Source organism: Crocodylus porosus, unplaced genomic scaffold, assembly GCF_001723895.1.
Source record: "Crocodylus porosus isolate Cpor-Errol unplaced genomic scaffold, CroPor_comp1, whole genome shotgun sequence".
Taxonomy (NCBI): domain Eukaryota; kingdom Metazoa; phylum Chordata; order Crocodylia; family Crocodylidae; genus Crocodylus; species Crocodylus porosus.
Genome location: NW_017728909.1, coordinates 48,269,568 through 48,279,730, shown reverse-complemented (window position 1 = coordinate 48,279,730; position 10,163 = coordinate 48,269,568).

The window sequence follows — 10,163 nt, the reverse complement described above, 5'->3', positions numbered from 1 at the left end:
CCCTGGGAAAATATTCAGGGAGGGGGGACCCTCCCTCCCCAATCATTGCTGCTTCTGCAGCTGTCACTATCCCAACTGAGCCCAGCCACTGTGCAGCCCAGCTGGAATAGGCAGGAGCCACTCTGAGGCTTCCCCCAGGACAGTAGAAAAAGTGTCAGGCCTCTGAGCAGACAAGGGAAGGGAGGGGAGAGTCTCACTTGCATTGGGGCTTTAAAAAGTCCCCAGAGGCTCCCACAGCATGGTCCAGTCCAAAAGCAGTCCAGCAATTCCACTGGACTCTCTCTGGATCCACCACTGGCTCTTAGACTGACTTGAGTCCATGACATGGGCAACAGCAGTGAGCCACTTGGTACTCTGTGTTGTGCTGTAGTACTGTTAGTTTGAATCTAGCTCAGGACAGTCTTTTTGACAAGTGAATCCTGAGCCTAGGCTTGGGGCCTGGACAAGATGATCCTTCAGAGGCTCTTTCCAACCCTATGATTCCATAAAGCAAATGGGAACACACAGGCTGGTCTTTACACAGGTGTTCAAGAGGGACCACTGCAACATGATAGCAGGAGTTGGGCACTTAACTTCCCCTTTGAAAATCCCAGTCAGATTTATGTATTGATTTAGTTATTGTGTTATCCTTGTGCTATAAATACTAAATATTTTTTACAAAAAAGAAAAATATGTTCACTCAGTTCCTGTTTTTAAACATATTCATGCAGATTTTGAACTGCATTAGCCTGCCAAAGTCAGGTGATTCAGAATTCAAGAAAATACTTATTTTATCAGACCAGCTGGTTGTCTTTATATAGAATAAAAAGGAGAAATCAGATGGAACAGTGTGTGCTTCACTCTCAGCTAAGCTGAAGAGGGAACAATTTGTGGTATCTTAAATTTGCTGTTTCTCTCTCACTGCTGAGTGACTATATTCATGTAGGCTCCAGGCCTGTAGGGAGCTCTTTGTAGACACAGAAGCTTGCCTCAGTTTACAGTTTACAGAATTGGGTCCATAGTGTATGGTAAACTGTTTAAAGCAATACTACTATTGGTGTTATATGGAATTGATTAGGATTGCTTATGGTCTTATTTCCAGTTCATTAAATTGATCGGCTTTTTTATTTGGATAGCCTTTCCAAAGTATTTCTTTCATACATTACACATTTGATTATCTTATTAGATTCTGTTAACTTCATATGGCAAAATAGTAACATTGTAAAGAATAACATGCATGCATAGTTTGCATGTAGTGCATATAGTGACACCTAAAATGCATCCAGAGCTGGGGTACCTGGAACATTTCAGACCTATACAAGGGTTAAAACATTACTAAGTTGAAGAAAAGATATGCAAAAATACTCCAATGTCTATAAACAGGCAGCTAAACAGCAACATGCCATCTAAGTAACAATAAATTTTTGGTATCATTCTTGAGTTGGAGGAGTTGGAAAGGTGTACACTTCCATGAGGAATGTAATTCCTAATCTGCCATGCCTTCATTTTCTGTGTGAGACAGGTTTTGTTTTATGGTCATAAATAAGCCATGACTTAATGTAATAGTCCTGCCCCAGAAGTTTTAGACAAATAGTACTTCAGTACCAGCTGAAATCTCTTGGGTTCAAATATCAAAGGCAAGCCAGGAACAATGATTAGCTATGAACTAGAAAAAGTGTCAAATAGGATTGATAAAATTGAAAAGAGGAACCACTTTCAAAGAATGCTGTTCACGAGGAGTATACCTGAGGGCCTGCAGGTAAGACCCTATGAAGACAGACTGAGGGATCTGAATCTCTTCAGCCTCCGCAAGAGAAGGCTGAGAGGTGACCTTGTAGCTACCTACAAACTCATCGCGGGGGCAGCAGGGAATAGGGGACACTCTGTTTACCAGGGTGCCCCTGGGGTTACCAGGAATAATGGCCACAAACTAGAGGAGAACATATTTAGATTGGATATAAGGAAGAAATCATTTATGGTGAGGGTTGCCAAAATATAGAATGGGCTTCCAAGGGAGGTGGTGCCTTCCCCTACTCTGGAGGTGTTCAAGAAAAGATTAGACAGGCATCTGGCTGGGGTTACCTGACCCCAGCGCTCTTTCCTGCCTGGAGCAGCGAGTCGAACCCAATGATCTGTCAGGTCCCTTCCAATTCTAGAAATTTATGAAATCTATGAAAAAGTATGTTGTCTATCTAATGTAACTTAATAGGAGTAACCTGCACCCTATCAGACTTAATTCAGTTAGATTTCATAGATTTCATAGACATTAGGGCTGGAAGGGACCTTGGGAGATCATCGAGTCCAGCCCCCTGCCCCAGGGGAGGAAGCCAGCAGGGGTCATAGGATCCCAGCAAGATAAACATCCAAATTTCTCTTGAAGGTGTTCAAAGTAGGTGCTTGAACCTCCTCCAGCAGCAGTCTATTCCAAACCTTGGGGGCTCAAACTGTAAAGAAGTTCTTCCTTATGTCTAGCCTGAAATAGTCCTGAAGGAGTTTGTGACTGTTTGACCTTGTCATCCCCTGGGTTACTCTGGTGAACGGACATTCCCCCAGATCCTGATGAGCACCCATGATAAACTTATAGACAGCCACCAGATCACCCCTGAGCCTGCGCTTTTCCAGACTGAAGAGCCCCATGGCTCTCAGCCTGTCATCGTAAGGTCTGTTTTCCTGACCTCTGTTCATGTGCGTGGCTCTCCTCTGCACTCTCTCAAGCTTCTCCACATCCTTTTTGAATTGCAGAGCCCAAAACTGGACGCAGTACTCCAGCTGCGGCCTCACCAAGGCCAAGTACAAGGGGAGAATGACGTCCCGGGATTTGCTTGAGAAGCATCTATAGATGCAAGCCAGCATTTTGCTTGCTTTACTAGCTGCAGCATCACATTGAAGGCTCATGTTCATCTTGTGGTCAATCAGGACCCCCAAGTCCTTTTCGTCAGTAGTGCTAGCCAGCGTAGCACTGCTGAGCCTATAAGCATGCTGTGGGTTTTTCCTCCCAAGGTGGAGAACCTTGCATTTTTTGGTGTTAAACACCATCAGGTTCTCGTCTGTCCATTTCCTGAGCCTGTCAAGGTCTGCCTGAATCACCCTCCTATCCTCAGGTGTGGACATTTTACCCCAGAGTTTGGTGTCGTCGGTGAACTTGACTAGTCTGCTCCTGATACCAATGTCCACATCATTAATGAAGATGTTGAATAGTGTTGGCCCAAGGACAGAGCCTTGAGGGGCCCCACTGGTCATAGGGCACCATGACGATTGACTTCCATCCACCACCACCCTCTCATCCTACCGTGGAGCCAGTTCCCGAGCCAGCGGATTGTGGTGAAGCTGAGGCCCACAGTTGGCCAGTTTTGCCAAGAGGTAATCATGGGATACCAGACTGAAGGCTTTTTTGAAGTCAAGATATACAACATCAATCTCTTCTCCCTTGTCTAGGTGATGTGTCACTTGATCATAAAAGGAAATAAGATTGATCAAGCAAGACCTACCCACAACAAACCCGTGCTGGCTATCCCTCAGGATGCTGCCATTGGCTGGTCCATTAAGAATGGCTTCTTTGATAATCTTTTCTAAGACCTTCCCCAGAATAGAGGTCAGGCTGATGGGCCTGTGGTTTGCCAGATCCACTTTCCTCCCCTTCTTGAAGATAGGCACCACATTGGCCTTCTTCCAGTCTTCAGGCACTTTACCAGAGCGCCAGGAGTTCTCAAAGATCCGTGCCAAAGGCTGGGCTATGATGGTTGCCAGGTCTTTGAGTACCTTGGGGTGTAAGCTGTCAGGGCTGGCTGACTTGAAGGTGTCCAGCCTCTCAAGGTGTTCCCTCACAAGGTCAGTATTGATGGAGGGTAAGGAATCATCCTCACCCAGGCATTCCTGTGCTGTAATGGGCAGGGGTGCCCCTTGAGTCTGGTGAAAAACCAATGCAAAGTACCCATTTAGCAAGTTGGCTTTTTCCTGGGCAACTGTTTTCAGTTGCCCCATCTGGTTTAGCAGGGGTCCGATGTTGCCCTTGCTTTTTCTCCGGCTCCCCACATATCTGAAAAAGGACTTTTTATTGTCCTTGATACTTGTAGCTAGTTGGAGTTCCATCGCAGCCTTGGCTTTCCTGGTTTGTTCCCTGCAGGTCCAGACCAGAGCAGAATATTCCTCCTTGGAGGTGGATCCAGTCCTCCAGCCTTTGTAGGTCTTTCTTTTTAGACACAGGAGGTCCACTAGTTCCCTGCAGAGCCAGAGGGGCTGCTGTGCCCTCTTGCTGCCTTTCCTCTGAGATGGAATAGACTTAGCTTGTGCATCCAGGATCGCTCCCTTGAGAAACAACCCCTCATCCTGAACTTCCCTCCCCTTTGGGTTGTGGTCCCTTAGGGCCACACCTACAAACCTCCTGAGCTTGTCAAAAGTCGGCTTTCCTGAAGTCAAGGACTTCTGTGCTGCTGACTGACTTGCCAGCTTTACAGTGGATGGTGAAGGTGATCAGCTCATGGTCGCTGTCACCCAGCTTCCCTTCGATTGTTAGGTTGCTGATTAGGTTTTCCCCCATAGCCAATACCAGGTCAAGCAGCGCTTTACCTCTCATTGTCCCGATGACTTCTTGTGTCAGGTAGAGCTTATCCACGCGTGAGAGAGCTTTGCAACCATTCTGATTTGGCTGAGCACTTTTCCCATGAGATGTCAGGGTAGTTGAATTCTCCCATGACAACCATGCACCAGGGAGCACACAGCTTCAGTCAATTCCCTGGTGAACTCCTAGTCAAGCTCTTGATCCTGGGTAGGAGGTCTGTAATAGACTTCCACCATTGTGTCCCTTGTGCTTTGTTCCCTATGGATTTTAACCCAGAGGGTCTCCAATCACCCACCCTGGGTGCCAATGTCAGCTTGCAGGGACACTTAGCTTTCCTTGACATGGAAAGCTACACCCAAACCCCTTTTGTCCATTCAATCCTTCCTGTATAGGGTATAGCCATCTATACCTGTGGTCCAGTCATGGGTGGAGTCCCACCAGGTCTCCGTTATCCCTATGACACTGCAATTATTTGTGTTTAAGCAGGAGGACAAGTTCCTCCTGTTTATTTCCCCAAACTCCTGGCATTTGTGTACAGGCAGGCAAGTGTCCCTTTAGGGGCCCTTGCCTTGCCCACAGTTCATTCCAGGGCTGGGGCAGGGGTGAGCTCCTCTATGTGCCTTGACCTGCTGGCTTTGTAAGGGTTGTTCAGTGGGCCAGCAGTGGCGGTTGTCCCTCCCCATTCCCTGGTGGGCTTAGTGTAAAGTCCAGTGGAGCAGGTCAGCCAGTCTGATTGAGAAGAGCCTCCTCCCCAGCAGAGAGAGGTGAAGGCCATCCCTTCCTAGCAACTCACTGCCTCTCACCAAAGAGCAGACTGTGGTGATGGAAGCCAAAACCTTCGTGATGACACCAGTGCCACAGTCTTTGGCTACTACCTCAATCCTTTTCTCCCTCCTTAGCCCAAAGCCTAAGACTGGGAGGATTGAAGAAAACACCACCTGCACCCACAAACCCTTTAGCCCCACTCCCAAGTCCCTGAAGCACTTCATGACCCAGCTGGGAGTGCTCTGAGCCGTGTAATTAGTACCCACATGGATAAGGAGCATAGGGTCATGGTCGCTGGACCGGAGGAACTTGGGGATATTCTCCACAATGTTCCGGATACGGGCTCCTGGGAAGCAGCAGACTTCCTGGGCTCAGGGGTCAGGGCGGCAGATTGCCCCCTCAGTCCCCCTCAGGATGGAGTCTCCCACAACAAACACTTTGCATTTTGTCTTAAGGAGAGAGAGGGCAGTAGCTATAGTTGAGCTGGTGCTGTCTACCGGAGCTGGCAGCTTAGCAGGGTCTACTGGGGCTGCAAGAGGTTCGTACGTGTTGCAAAGCTCCCCTGGGGCAGAGACCTTGGTGCAGCGGGCCTTGGGGTCCTTGACCACCTTGGTCCAACCCCTTGACTGGACAGAGTGGGAGGTCCCCAAGATCTCCCTTGTCCTGGAAAGCGACTGTGGTCTACCCTCCACCTCCAGGGGGTGAAGGGCCTGGTAGTAGGAGTCAATCTCCTACTCGCCATCCCTGATGGCGCACAGTCTCTGGACTGTGGCCTGGAGCTCCTCCAGCTGGCACCCCAGAGACCCCAAAATGGAGCAGACCCCACACGGGGAGGTGGCCATGCTCCTGCTCCCCAGAACCTGAAGAAGTGGCAGGCAGGCCCCACAGCCAAGGGCCAGGGGTTCCATCTGGGTAGAGGCCTCTGAGGAGCCGGGGGGGTGGTCACAGACCCCGAGGGGACCCAAGGGGTGTGGCGCGTGCCCATCCGCATTTTACTGGTGGTAGACTAACTAACTGGCTACCCACCCTGGGGTGCACTGGCAGGGCTGCAGGACCTTCCACTCACCCTCCTGCCCAAACTCCCACACTAAGTTGCGCGGGTCCCTGGCGGCTGAGCGAAGTAGGAGCGGGGGCGGGGGCAGGAAGGCGTTTCCTTCCCTGGCTCAGACTCAGCTGCCCCACAGCTGGCTGGGGTTGGGGTCCCTCCCTCCCTGCCTACCTGCCTGATATTATTTCATATACAGGCATACCTCAGAGATATTGCGGGTTCGGTTCCAGACCCCCGCAATAAAGCGAATATCACAATAAAGTGAGTCACATGAATTTTTTGGTTTCCCAGTGCATATAAAAGTTATGTTTACACTATACTGTAGTCTATTAAGTGTGCAATAGCATTATGTCTAAAAAAACAATGTACATACCTTAATTAAAAAATACTTTATTGCTAAAAAATGCTAACCATCATCTGAGCCTTCAACGAGTCATAATCTTTTTGCACTCACAACTTGGCTAACTGTTTGGTGCAAGAGGCCTAGCTTTGGCCTGTCTCGGCTTTCGACATGCCTTCCTCACTAAGCTTAATCATTTTCTAGCTTTTGATTTAAAGTGAGAGACATGCGACTCTTCCTTTCACTTGAACACTTAGAGGCCATTGTAGGGTTATTAATTGGCCTAATTCCAATATTGTTGTGTCTCAGGAATAGGGAGGCCCGATGAGATGGAGAGAGACGGGGGAATGGCCGGTCGGTGGAGCAGTCAGAATACATACAACATTTATCGATTAAGTTTGCCGTCTTATATGGGCGCAGTTCATGGCGCCCCAAAACAATTAGAATAGTAACATCAAAGATCACTGATCACAGATCACCATAACAAATATAATAATAATGAAAAAGTTTGAAATATTGCGAGAATTACCAAAATGTGACACGGAGACATGAAGTGAGCAAATGCTGTTGGAAAAATGGCACCGATAGACTTGCTCGACGCGGGGTTGCCACAAACCTCCAATTTGTAAAAAACGCAATATCTGCGAAGCGCAATAAAGTGAAGCGCAATAAAATGAGGTATGCCTGTACTGTAAAAACACCCTTCTGTCTCCTGTAAACACCTAAGTATATGTTTCACTTCACTTATGTGAGCAGACCTGTAGAAGATCATGGTATAAGTTACATGTGTAAGGGCACTCTCCTGTTCAGGTGTTTACAAGATCAAAGTCTATTGTAGCAATTTGGTAGTTTAAGGCCAGATCTGATATACTTTAAATCCAAAGGCAGGAGAGTATGTTGGATCAAATTCTTGGAACTTTATGTATTATGCAATTTGTATAATTAGGTGTACATAAAACAAATGGAAAATCTTCAATACAGCATTGTAGTCTATTTTCAGAATGAGATGCCCAAAACCACATTCAGAGCAAATCAATGACAAAAAAGCAAAGCAGTTATTGGATTATAGAAGCATTGACATGTTGTTAAAAGTCCTCCCCAGATAAACATATTCCTTTGTGTTGTTATTGTTACTGTTACCTGCTTCTTGTAGTTGAAACCCAAGAAAATATTAGGTCACAAAGTGTTCCCCTCCTTTCACAGTGACCTCCTGCCGGAGCACTAACAAAATCCTGTGACAGGCCATGTAAGGAGAGCTTATTTTATTACACAAGCCCTGGGTCTCTGGCAGAAGGGGATGTTTGCAGTAAATAAATTCACTTTATCATCATGCAGTCTTCTGTCTGATCACCAGGTGGAGCAGGCAAAATAATACAGAAGAAAGTGTCAGAGAAAAAAATGCTGGTGTACAGCTTCCAGCAGGCAATGCCAGTACTAGTAGTCATTGAGTTGTCTCCTAGAGCAGTTGGCATGTTAATGTTTTTCAGCTCAGGTAAGCAGTTTGTGAAACCAGAACTCTTGGACTCCTTACAAAGTATAATGATAGCAAAACTCCTGTACTAATGCATCCACAGCCACTGTTTCTCCCATGCAATCAGCCACTAGTAAATGCAGAAGTATACTATACATGGAGTCAAATGAGCTACTGCAGCACATTTTTTTCAAGCCAAGAAGATTGGGTCTCAAGGAAAACTTTGCAAACATACCTTCCAGCCAGTATGTAAATCTGCAATAAAGCAGCATGACTAAAAACTGGCATTTTAAAGTTATATTAGAGCAAAACAAAGTGGTTTCAGATCCTCTTTTGCTCTTCTTTAATCAAGTCCTGATAGTGTTTCAAGAAGTAGTAGTATTGAGATCTACTAACCAGTTTCTTCTTCACTTTTAAGGAAGTACCCTCACATTTATGTAGTTGCAGTTCCCACCTACTTACATACTATTGCTTGGTCTTTGATGCCTTTGTATTATATAAACTGGGAAGCCAGAAGATGGAGCTAAAGGGAAACTTTCCTAGAGATAGAGGAGAGCTGGGGAGTTTCATTTCCTGAGAGAAAAATGGAGGTTGGGGGTGGGGGGCTCTGAATGGCTGAGGTAGGTATGTATGTATGTATGTGTGTGTGTGTATGTGAGTGCATGTGTGTGTTTTGTACAGTCCAAAAAGCGCAGGTACAGCCTCAGAAGTTGCAGCTGCCTTAGTTTTTAGATCACTGAAAAACAGTCTTGTGTTTAGAAGTAATATGCATTTTTTACTCCAGTTTTTAGACAAAAATGTTCCTGTTGCATCGAGGCCGGGTCCCTTCGCATTGAGATTCTATTTAAAATGAATGGCCCAAGACATATACCTTGGTGCCCTGTGATCTGCACCAAGCACTGATTAGTTTCCAAGTAGAACTGAATGCATTGTTTTTTAATCTAAATACTTTGGTTATCGACTCATTGCTTTTCCCCACACAAGGTGCCTAGAGAAGGTGCCTCCAGGCAGGCAAACTGGAGGGAGCTGCCTCCATTTAATAAGAGGAGATGGCTAGAGTGTTTTTCCTTAAGGGCTTCTGGGCTTTAGAGTTTGATTCTCTCTTGACTTCACAGAGCCTGGGCTTGTTAACCTTTGGGCCATGATTTTCTTTCTGATAGCAATGAGAAATTGGTATATATGAGGGGGCTTGAAATCAATCTGAATCAATTCACTTGACAAGACTTCATACACAGGGTAATTCACTTGATTAACTTGGCATGCAGGGAACTAGTCCTGGGATCAGTTTGGCTTTTAAATGGTATGTTTTTAATGCTGCAAAGTTCCTAGCACTCAGCCCCAACACTAATATGAGTCCATATGAATAAATAATACATACATTTTGAGACTGGAGGAAACACATCTGGACTTCATTGGATACTTGCCATTAGGAGGAAACATTCAGATTCTAGACAATCAGGTACCATTAAAAAAAAGAGAAACTGTAATCAGACAATGCCTAATCCACAGATAGATGTGTGAGAGAACCATCTAAATCCTGCCTAACCCTACTTTGTGAAGTGGTAAATAGTTCTCACTCACTGTGCTTGCAAGGCACAGATGTCCTCTCTTTGCAAATAGCTTTGGATCCAGCTCTGCCCTTGTTCATTACATCCAAAGATGGAGGGTCTTTTAATCCAAAAGCATTGTTTTAAATTAATAAATATTTGACCCAGCAGACACACGGAAACGCTCTTTTCTTACAGAACCCCCCCTGCAAGAAACACTACCACCTTACAAAACACTGCCACTATTGCAGGATTCAGGGCATTTGTCCAAAACGGTTTGAACAAATACTTTTTTATATACTTGTTCGAGCAGAGAAACGGGTTGTTAGGTGCCCTGGCAGACAGGATTTGTCAAGCCCTGCTTGGATTCTGAATTTCAGTCAGAAAAAAAGGAGGAAACAGTACCCAGCAACAATGAAGTACACTGTTTAAGAAATTGCGGCATGTGTCTTGAC